The sequence below is a fragment of the Dermacentor variabilis genome, chromosome 4 (genome assembly GCF_050947875.1).
Source record: "Dermacentor variabilis isolate Ectoservices chromosome 4, ASM5094787v1, whole genome shotgun sequence".
NCBI lineage: Eukaryota > Metazoa > Arthropoda > Arachnida > Ixodida > Ixodidae > Dermacentor > Dermacentor variabilis.
Window position 1 is genome coordinate 85,226,378 of NC_134571.1, and position 12,417 is coordinate 85,238,794.

Consider the following 12,417-nt stretch of genomic DNA (forward strand, 5'->3'; position numbering starts at 1 on the left):
AAATACGGCTTACAAACAACCCACAGACATGATAGCGTTGGATTGCAATTTGAATATACGAGAAAACATAATCCTGTTACGCGGAAACTCAAAACCCTTTCCAGCCCCTTTCAAGCCCCTTTTCCAGTGTTTCTATCATTCATAGAGCACCTTTGGGCTCCGAGATTTGCGCGCCGGCGAGAGCAAATCTCAAATGCCATAACGCGGCGCGCCCGGTTCCTTGCAACACCTCCAGATGGCGCTCGCCTCCGTCACATCACGGCCCACGCAAGAGGCCGCGTTTCTACCAGAGAGCTCGCCTTCGCGCATAGCGTTAGCCACCAACGTTTCCTGGTAAACATTACGGTTACACAGCTGCAGTTGCCAGGAAGCGTGAAGGCTAACGCGTTCCGCTCTTAAAGGCGAAGCTGAAGCGTCCTCCAATTTTTTTATTCCAGTACATCTATGTAAATTCCCCACCGTTCTTCAAACACACTTATAAGGCTATGGAACGCTTGCATAAATAACTTTCAGCAAAGCCCTCAATGATCCACACACTTCGAAATTTGCCTGAACGTCATCCATAACCTACCCTTATCTTTACCAAATATATGCAAGGTGCATAATTCAATTTATCTAGGACACAGGGGAAGCGTACTACGTGCCTCGAATTATTCATAAAAGTACACAGAAAGTTAGCTTCAGTAATTATTTGCGAAAGCTGCGATTAAGCCAGAAACGTCGAAGTTTCGCCACACGTTATACCTAACACGGCCTACATTTTCAGCACAAGTACGCTTGTTGTGAAATGAAGATCTCTCGGGACACCGGAAAACACCTACGTGGTGATCAAAATTAAGCTTTGCAGATTTCTCGAAATAAAAATTTAAAACAATAGATAGTTATGCCGCCAGGGGATGAGTTATGCCGCCAGGGTGTGATGCAACATTCGCGTAACACCGGGGTGGAGCTTTGCGCCAATGCTTATGGTCTTGCATGCGTAATACATGCGAGCTGAAATGAAAATTAGCAGGCGCATATCTAGGAATACGGGCATGCTAGCCTTAATTCAACTAAATGAAACTGGGTGCAGGAATACTACTGCCTCTAAGTTCTGAAAACAAACATGCCTGCTTACTGCAGTCGCTAAAGAAATCATTAACCGGTTTTAGTTAATTCGATCGCTGACAGAGACAGCTATCATCTCACTTAGTGGACAGAGGTAGATTTCACGTACCTCTGAGCGTCTAATCTTAAGAAATATAGAGAAACCTGTGAAGCTTAATTGTTAACAGCCTTATAACGCTTTCGAGCGCTTGCCAATGGATTTGTTTTGAAAACCTGCGTATGATATGCCTATGTATAACGTTGCATGCTCATTGGGCACACTTAACGCTTCGTTCATTTTGATTGAATTAAATGTTGGTTGATAGATTTTAAACTTTGCTTACCCGTCACCCATAACGTGTTCCTTATTTCACCAAATGTAAACAAGGCACTTCGTTCACTTCATCGGGGGCACAGCGGGTGACTCAAATAACGCACGATAACTGAGAAAACGAGGGTTCAATAACTATTTGTGAAGCTCACAGTTAAGCAAGAAACGTACGTTGAACTTTTACCACAGATTATACGCTTAACATTCCCCCACATTTTCACCACATGAGAACTTGCTACGACAGAGTTTTCTTGGTACACTGGGATACATGTAGTGGAAGACGGCGTTGGGAGACATGTAGCGCATGACGGCCTTATAACACACGCCTTCAAGCACTTTATGCTAACGGATTTTTTTTAACAGTAGTTGAAATTCATCCCCACATTTGGCACTCCCATAGCGCATAAACTTCCGCCGATTTTCGCTAAAGTTGACCAGGACCGCGGGCTAAACATTGAACCACTCGTAAGACATACTTATAACGATACATACCTAATTGCGCGTAGAATACGTAATTTACTGAGAAAGCCGTAATTGATGAACAGACATCACTTACAACATGCTACACATTTCCTCCAGGAATTAGGTAAATGATTTAGCTTTTCATTTTCCTCTCAGGACACCATATAGACAAGCATAAAAAAGCGTTCGAGTGATTCTAGCTTCTAGACACACTAGCAGTTTCACTGAGAAAAAAAAATAATAATAATAGTAATTTAAGCCCTTTATTTTCTTCTTTAATAATTCCTATTCTCTCTCCGAGGGAATGAAAATAGAGATTTTAAACAGCAATTTATTCGTACAGATTGACTTGGTAGTGTTTCTTTCAAAACTAAATGGTTACGACCATAATAAGTCGGTAGGAGCATGGCTTTTACAGAAAGTCATCAAAGGAGTAAGGATAGCATTTTTTCATAATTACGTGAGCCACTGCGTATGTGTGTTACGTCAGACTGAGCTGTATTACTTACACACTTTTGCGTCCATCTGCAAAGGAGGAGGATAAAAAAAAGCGAAAAATTAGCAGGCGCAGACGCACAAGGATAAACAGTAACAAGTTCTGTATACGCAGTATCTGCGATGAACGAACTCGCCGAGCAAAGGAAAATAAGCAACTGAAGATGTGTTGCGGAGAAAATGGTGACAACATAATAGGAAGTTTAGTTAAAAAAATAAGTGCACAAGACATCGGGTAAAAAACAAACAAACGGGGGATTGTTTTTTTTTTTATTACCACTGAAAGCTGGCAGTTAATTGCCAAGCTGAGAGAGAAAACGGGGCTGGGTGCAGTTCGCGAAAGGGGGAGTGGTGAATGGAGACCTCTGGGGTTGTCCAGGAATCAACGTAATTTGGGCTGCGATGGTTATTACGGCGAAGTCCGGGATTTGGGCTGGAAAGGTTGTCCCAGCATCTAAGCTTACAGTAAGCATGTTTTTTTTTTCTGGACGACGTCTTTAACTTGGACAGTTAAATGCACTGCTCAGGAGCGAGCGTATGAGTCTGCTCACTTTGGTTCGCTGAGACTCCGACTAGCATGTCAGTGAGTCCGAATGAATTAAAGAGTGTCATAGTCGGTGTGAGACTAGGTCAGGTCAGGTTCGGTTTGGTTTGGTCCGGTTATAGCTAGGCTATGTCAAGCATCATGCAGGATTCAGTCGAAGCGTGGAATGACCAGGTGTGAGTCCCTGTGAGTCCGCGTTATAACGTGAAACGCTGTCCGTTAGGCAACTACCCTAAGGGGCGCTCTGATAGTGACGACTGCAGTTGCTATCATACGGTTGGCGCAACACACACATTGGTATCGTTTCCTCTTCTTTTGGCAACTTTACTCTGGAGAATCATTCACAGCTGTCCTATGTGAATGTAAGCACTTTAACAAGATTAGGAATAAAAATAAAATAAAACACTAGTATAAAATAAAGTGCGTGAAGCGCTCTGAAAAAATTTTGTTCATCGTCTCCGCTACCCTCCCCTTTTTCTGTCTTCTCCTTCCCTTCAATTTCCACATCGCTCAAACATTATTTTATAATTTTAAAGGGAGGCGAAACAGAAACCTACCTACCTACCGCAAAGTATCAAGAATGAGGCAAAAAAAAAAATGCTTCGCATTAAAAGAAGAAGAAAGCCACAAAACGCCTCGATGAAGACGCTAATTTGTATGTGTTCTTAGCTGTTTTACGCGGTACATCTCGTTACGACCTGTGCCTGTGCAGGCGTACACCAGGAGCACGCATCATAAACGTGCGCGCACTGTCTCGGCGGGAACTAAATGCCGCCGATTCGGGTTTTATCCCGAAGTAAACCTGATACTTAGTCGAAGAAAGAGAAAGCAAATTATCAACGGGCTATCCGATACAGGCGATTGGACTGGGCCACCCGGCGTGCGAGTGCTGCATTTCTGCGCCGAGGATCACGCCGAGCTGTCATGAAATCCACCCCCTCCGTGACTGGCTGCGTTTTGTCGAGGAAATCAGTAGTTGCCTTTCGGCGACTGCGTTGCGCGAAAGAAGCGTTCGGCAAACTGTCAAGGTACGAATTAGTATGCAATTGGAGAACCCGTAACATCAAAATTACGCTAAGCGTCTCACGCTGAATCGAGCGACGAGCTGCTATACCACTGTTAGCAAGTTTCGGTCATAATGCTTTCGCAGTCATTGTGGATATACTGTAGCGACGTTGCGTTTTTATCTTGAGAGCTGAAAAAGAAAATATTTGGTGCTGACCGCTGCTCTAATACTGACCAAATTTCGCAGCAAAAAATCCCATTTTATAGTCCTAATCGTTTGATATAGCACTTGTCATTTTTATTTCTCGGCGTGGTCTGTCAAAAAAAAAAAAAAAAAAAGCGAGCTTGCTCTTGCTTGAAACCCTCGCAGTAAATGTTATCCAAGAAATGGTGGCTATGACATGGTTTGGTCACATTCGGCGTCTACAGTGCGGCGCGACGTGGCCTTCGGGATTAGTTTCCATTAATCGACGGGGAGGGGCACTGCGATGTCGACGTCACCAAGAAGCCCAGACGAAGGCAAATCGGGTATGTAGTAATGCCAAGTGCTATATCAAAGGACCAGAACCTTAACATGCGACCTTTCTGCGAAATTTGAGCGAGGTCGGTACAGCCATCTAGTGGAGGTGCTCTTAAGAGGTGCTGGACTAGCTTCATAGCATAGGTGCATATAATATCGTGTACGAGCTGTAGTAAGACCAGAACAATTACGTGCGTCAATATATGTGCCGTCAATTACGGCACATATATTGTATAATATGACGCATGGAGCACTGAGGTTGGCATTGGAACTCTTACTACTAATTGTTATACTAAAAATTGAAGAAAAATAGCGAAAATGTAACCCATCAGGGCTGTTACCACTGCCTAAGGCAACTGCACGGCATGCTACCTTTTATAAAGTGCTACCATGATGAGAATATATAGTGTAAGGGGGCAACAAGGCCACAAAAAATATAAGATAAAGGAAGAAAAATGCTAAACACTTCTATTCTTTCACTGGCCAACTAACCGAGCGACATTTATAGCCTTTAGTACTTGATCATCGAAAGGCTGGCCAGGCACGTAAGGTGACCTAACTTAACCAAGGTCACTTGTACTGTACCACGGTAATTCATACAGTTCTATCGGTGGAACGTTAAAAGATGTATGTATGTATGTATGTATGTATGTATGTATGTATGTATGTATGTATGTATGTATGTATGTATGTATGTATGTATGTATGTATGTATGTATGTATGTATGTATGTATGTATGTATGTATGTATGTATGTGCACGTCTGGAAGACTATGTGTGCTATACAAACAAGTCTTCGTGCCCTCCAGTGCACCTGCGGACAGCCAGGAGAGCCATATTACAGTGAACTGTAGCCATATTTATGCGTCAACGATGTTGATTTAGCGGTTCTACACGGCAGGCGCTAACTGTTATCTACGTACGGTATAACACACCGATGCGCCGCGTGCAGCCCTTTCGTGCAGTCGTGGATGCATTTTAACGCGGCACGTGACAGACGGCCGTTACAAAGAAAGCGGATACAGCGAGCGACAATCAAATCCAAAGCGGAAGACTGGGCGGGTCTGTGCCCAGGTCGAGCGTACAGAATTGCGTTCTCAAACCGTGCTCCCCCGCGGCCGGCTGCATGATGGAGGGCAGGCGGGCCTTGGGCGGGCTGCGCACCTGCTCCCCGACGAGGACCGGCGGCGGACGCGCTGGCGACGGCGGCGCGTCGTCGACGGCGTCGCGGCCGAGCAACGCGAGACCCTTGACGCCGTCGCCGCGTGGCCAGCGCGCTGCTCCGGCGGCCGCCACCTCGCGCGGGCTGTCCCGGCCACCGACGTGCCTGCGCTCCGCCGACGGCGGCCGGCTTTCCTGCCTTTGGCCACGCAGCGCCACTGCACCCATGCCGACGGCTGTTCTTCTTCTGCACGCCTCGCGCGGGCTTAGCACAACGGGGCACGTGTCTGCTGTTGATGCCGATGCCGAATCCTCGATCAATGGCACCCACCCCGGGGTGGGATGTATATGTAGCATTCGGCTGGACGTGCGTGTCATCTCAAAGCGGGAAGGGGGGAGCGGAGGAAGAACGTTTCAGGATCACTATTTAGACAATACAGAGTCAATTTCTGTCAATCTTTTTTCTGCGAAGCCTTCTTGGAGGAGCCGTCTCGACCGAGAGGAGGGCACCGGCGTTGGTGAACGATTCTGACTCTCTGTCCTCAGATACGTCCATGAAAAGGTTATAAAAAAAATGCGCGAATAAGAGCTGCCACTTCCTTCTCACAAATGACATGAATTATGATTGTAAATATTGTGATTTTATTTCCTTAAATTCACCCCTAAATTCCTTGGGAAGGACGTAATACATGGGGGTAGCTGCATAGCCGGGTGGCGTTATGAATAATACACTAAATATAAATAATAAACATATTGTAGACAAATCGTAATTCTAGTAAAGAAAAGTGCACTTCAATCAAAAAGGATGAGCTGAAGTAGTGACACACCTGCAAAGGCATACTACACGCACTTCCACCCCTCCCCCCCCTCCCCCCCCCCCCCAACCCTGCGAACACAAACAGTAGGCAAAACTATATGATACGTACAACCCACGTGCACAAAGCTATATGATACGTACAACCCACGTGCACACAATACAAAGCTCAAGAAGTAAAAGGGAGACCGTCGAGCCGTTAATTAATACAGCGCACGTACATATTATCATTGACCACAAAAATAAATTGAAAAGAAAGCATGCCATCGGTACAGTGTATTGAAATGCGTGGGGAATTTGCAGAAATGCAGCTCATAAAAATATAAGGTGAATACAAATCGTGAAAATAAAGCAAGGAAAGGGGGAAAAATAAAAGTAGTCGGTTTGTGTACTCAGTGCGGTGAGGTGCTCCAGAAACTTGTTTATGTCACCGTTCGGCAGCAGTGTGTGATGGCAGATTATGTTCTAATCAACTTTTGTGCGTAGGATGCATGAACTTGCAAGACGCCGGAAGTGGCAATTTCGGCGTTTAATTGATTTCGCTGAGTACGAGTGGTCGAGACGTGGGAACATGGCCACAGTGGAGTGAACGAAATCATTGGAAAGAATTGAAAGATAGTAAACCGTATGAAAGACTGAAAGACAGGCGATTTTGCTACTGACTTCTGAGCGCGACTTCTTAGTGCGCCTAGATCCTAAACTAAGTCTAAATAATTAGTTAACCAATCAGTAAATCACCCAATCAGTAATTCTTTCCGATTGTACGATGGCCATACCTGTGGTGGTGTATTGGCCAATGATACAGTTTTTGTTATTCCGATAGCACTTATAGAGACCACTCCAGGCAAATATCCACCGTCGTCACCGCCGTCGGCGTGACGTTCCGTATAAAGTCCGAGCGCTATAGGATCCTATCGCTCCCTGAGAGCCGTATGCAGTAGGTGCGAGGGAAAGCACGCGACGGTGAGCCGAGTAGGACGGTGGCTTGAAGTGCGCCGTCTTCCCGCTCGCCCAGTGTTGTATAGATGCAATAGGAGTGGGAGGGGGAGTGAGGCGGGCATGCGTCCCCTCTTCTAGCCAGGCCGTTGCTGCGCAAGGTGCGGCTGAGCATGGCTCCGCGCGCGCTATCTCGGAGTTAATTTGCGGCGGGTGTAAAGCTTAAGCTAGCCAACATGGTGGCTTCGTGTGGGCTAGAGAGCTTAGGTGCAAGCGCTTTGCATGTATGTGTTCGCCCTAGTGTGCGCTCTGTTCTCGCGTTCCTAGTGTTGGAGGTCGCTGAACAAAGTTACGGAGACGCGTTGAAGTGCGAGGCAGCACGAAGCGTTCGCTCGCCGCAGCTGCCGCTCTTCATAACGCCAGCGTTATGACAGCGAGTGTCTGCGGTCATCGAGTGAGATCTCTGACAGCTTGCATGTGCGCGCGTGACACGTACCATGCTTGTTTAGTTAGTTAGCGAATGTTTATCGCACCTTATACGGCAGAGAAAACTGCGACCCTGGCTTCGTGTAGTTGTGTAATACTTTTCTATCGCTATCAATGCTTCGCTTTCGGGCGAAATTGATACATTTTTTTTGTAACTCATAAGAAAGCGATACTAGTTTTATTGCCTCGCAAGGAATTTCTCGTACTTCCAGAGCAACGTAAATCAACACTACATTATTCGGAATTTTCTTGTACTCGTTGAAGGTTTAAAGAAAAAAAGAAAGGAAAAAGTAAACAAGGGAGAAAATACGGGAAAACAATTATGTATTAAGCAAACAAACAGGAAAACAAACGTCAAACAACAATTTTCTAAATTTAATATGTATTTAATCTCCTTGTTCAATTCTTAAGGCGTATTTTCTGTGAATTTCTGTCTTTTTTTTTTTACTTAAAAAGAAATTGTACTCTCGCCCTATGTAACTACATTTTTACTGTAGAATGCTTTTTTTTTAGCAGCGTACCGCCAACATTTGCCACTAAATTTTTGCAATTAACCGTTTTCCTTTACTTTTCCGCGATTGCCATGTGTGCAATTGTAGCGAATTCTATTTTCGTGTTTGTTTGTATAGAAGGCTGTTGTGTCCGTTCTTGATGTCATGCGGGGTCCGCTGCTTTTATGGCACACCCTGAACATCATGACGTAGGTTATGGAAAACAAACATTGCATTCAATTGCTCTTTCTACGTGGGGCACCGACGGACGCAGAAGGCTTCAAATATGGATGTAGCGGGAATCAGGCCTTGTCAAGGCACCCGCGCACAAGGCCCATTGATAAAGCATTCACCGCCGTGACTGTCGAGCGTGTCCAGTCTTTCCTTCAAACAATTAGGAATATTAGCAGACACACAAAGACGCTCGGTAAGATGTGTTAAAATACTTTAATTGGCGTGATCGTAAGCAGAACGCTTGATTGTAAATATTATTGTTCAGCACGGTCTATCGTAAATGGGACCACGACGTGGATGCCTGCGAGGAATAAGTAACAATAAACACTCAAAAAGCATAAATGATATCACGGTGAGAAACATATTTCTGGCAAGGTAGAAATAAAGACTGCTGCTGCATAAGACGAGAGTGGACTCTCCTTCTTGTTCTCTCTCTCTCTCTCTCGCTTACACAGGCGCGCACGCACACGCGCACGCACGTCTATGGTTCCATAAAACTTCACATCTGTGAAGTTTTATGGAGTTTTTAATGTTCTAATGCGGCAGATAGCGTAATTCTTGTCCTCCAGCCGGATTATTCGAATAGGCGGGCATTATTATCATGAGAAATCGAAACACATGTTTAACTAATGAACAAAAATCATTAAAATCTTATTAATTACTTTACGTCATACATTGCAATTTACGAATTGCAGCCGGTGAGCTTGCAAGACGTATTCACTTGAAGTGAATTTCCAGGACAAGTGCGGGACGAAACCCATAGGCGTTTCGTTTATTTTTGTGCCTGAATGCATAAATCAGAGTTCTGGTAAAAAAAGTAAGTGGAACAGTACATTATTACTGCGAGTTAGATGGCGCATATCTCCATACTGGCGTAACTCTGGAAATTAATTCCAAGCGGATACGCCTTGCAAGCTCGCCGGCTACAATTCGTAAATAGCAATATGTGCGGTAAAAAAATTAATTCAGAAGGTAATTAGTGACTTTTTGTTAATCAGTTGAATTTTCGTTTCGATTTCTGGTGCAAGTAATGTCCACCTCTCTGAATAATCCAGCTCAAGGACTAGAATTATGTTCTCTGCAAGGGGCCATCTTGAAAAATTCCATAAAACTTACAAATGATCACCCTGCATAAGGGGGGGGGGGGGGATCTGCTGCCACGGCCACGCCTGGCGTAAAGGATGTGTCAAAACAGCAACCTTGTGCTGAGTATGATTCAATTACGCTACCTGTAGGACACACCTGTCTCAAGTGTCCGGACGTTCAAAATAATCGTCGTTATCGCAGTTATATGTAAGGCTGCATGTGCACATGTTTATGGACACAATCTTGCGCTCGGCGAACGCTTTACTTACATTCGTTATGTCTGGCGTAGTGGTCGTGGCTGTGCGGAAGAAACGGCGCAATTTATATCTTTCAATATGCACGTGTAAAGAAAAAAAGTCTCTCTCGGTAAGCCTAAGCGGCCCAAGCCTAAGCGACTTACATGGAATGTATTCTTGGTTGATATCTGAAAGGTAAAGCACGAAGACGACGACGACGATGATCTGTAATGTACAGGGGTAATTAACTCTTTCAACAACAGATGCAAGCGATGGACAGTACATATAAATGGTTTCAAACTCTTTCGTCCACGCTACGAGAGCTAACTTTTGCATATATGCCGGGCGCTTAGACGCATTGTTTTTGTGTGCATGTGCGTACGTGTGCGCGCGCGTTGGTATGAAACACCGCAGAGGTGGCCTATAGCGGTACGGCGCTCGGCTTGCATGCGGTAGATACTGGGTTCGAATCCCGGTATTGCCAGAAGTCCGTCCGTTTTTCTGATGGGCAGATACATCCTCGGACGATGCTCGGAAACTTGTGGGTGTTCCCATCTCCAAAGGGGGCCATATAGATATTTTAAGGCCTCTAGGCGCACCTTCTCCAACCACAGACGGCAGTCTCCGCTGTAGCTTTGGGAGGCAGACCAAAGCATCCGACATGTACCCGCTTGTAAAACTGGTGGAAAGCGCGCTTCCAGCCAGGTGCTTCCAGCCAAGCCATTACGGGAGCTCAACGCTTGGTCGGTCTGCACCTTTACAGCATTAAATCTCTCTCTCTCTCTTTCTCAACCACGCACGACCTTAAGCTGCTTAAGCGTGAATATTGACGCTAGTCCTCAAGAATCTCAATGGTTCCACTCCTGCGCGCATTCTTCGTATATAGTGCCCGGTGCACGGGTGTACGTAGGTAAGTGCTAAAGATATTAAGCATGCATATTGACTTAGGATGGTGGTCTGTTAAGCTAACTGTTGTTGTATATTGAACTTTGCGCTTAGCGAAAGATTTGTAGGAAAGAGAACAGGCAGCACAAACGCCCACTAGCAACTGAGGTTTGATTGACACCTTCTTAAAGAGCTATACGGAGGCACGAATGCGCAGGGGAACGCGCACATGCGCTTAGGTCGAGCCGAGCACTGGTCAAGTATGAAAGGCAAAAACAACACTCGCATTATATCACCGCTTATCATTTTGATGGCCAAGGCTCAAGAACCGCGGTGTCAACCTGACAGACATCAAGAACATCACGAACACTAACGTATTTCTCACCCGCCGTGGTTGCTCAGTGGCTATGGTGTTGGGCTGCTGAGCACGAGGTCGCGGGATCGAATCCCGGCCACGGCGGCCGCATTTCGATGGGGGCGAAATGCGAAAACACCCGTGTGCTTAGATTTAGGTGCACGTTAAAGAACCCCAGGTGGTCAAAATTTCCGGAGTCCTCCACTACGGCGTGCCTCATAATCAGAAAGTGGTTTTGGCACGTAAAACCCCAAATATTATTATTACTAACGTATTTCTCACCGGTTTAGATGACATAGACTTAAATATAAAAAGTTAAAAAAAGATACCATGATTATTTATCCGTCATGTGCACTGAAGGTACACTGACGCACGACTAAAGCAAATAGGCCTCTCCTGGCCTACGTCACGGCAGTCACATGATCTTAGGGTACACGCCGAAGTGTTTGCTGGGCAAGAAGCGCACCGCACGCGCGTTGGCACATGCTGGAAGCTTCGTATGTGGCCACTGTTTTCTTTATTTATGTGTTTTGTGCGTGTTCGTCGAGGTGGCTCGTGATGCCGCGGAGTTGCACAACTGAATGCGTAAATCGCACGAAAAAAGTGCAATGGGACCGGCTCTTCACCGAGAGGCGAGAAGCGGCGACAAACGCGGGTGCCATAGCAACGCCCCGCGACAGATGGCAGCCGTCAGACGCCGACAAGATGTGCGAAGTTCGCTTCAGCAATGGTAAGTGCGGTTCTCTGGTGGCTGTCATTGCACGTACCTACGCTGAAAAGAAATGCGACCATTTCCATCGCAGTTTGAAACGGAAACGCTGCTCAGGTACCTCAGCTTGGGCGCACTGCAGTACCTTTTGATGCGTGGTTGCGCGGTTTTCATTAGAGGCGAGTCACGTGTTAACATGCTGCGCTTTGATCTGGGGCACATTGAATTGCTCGGGCGGTGTTCTGTGCGTATCGCTACATGGCTATACATGGGTCTGAATCGCACGTTCGGCCAACACTTCGGATTGTTTTTCCGACCGTCCATGAGGAAAGGGTCAGAGTTCTGCTCACCGTACGCGAAGAGCTTCTCGACGTACCGCTGACGGGCAGCTTCTGGCAGCTAGCTCCCCTACCCAGACAAAAAAGACTTACACTTGGAAATGCGGTTGTTTGCTTGAAATCAGGGGTACAAACAATCAGGACTCGATGGCAACCAAAGGTCAATGGGACGCCTCACATTGGGCGCTCACGGGAAGACTACAAATGAAGCTGTGCAGGGTGATATTGGCTGGATAAGGTTTG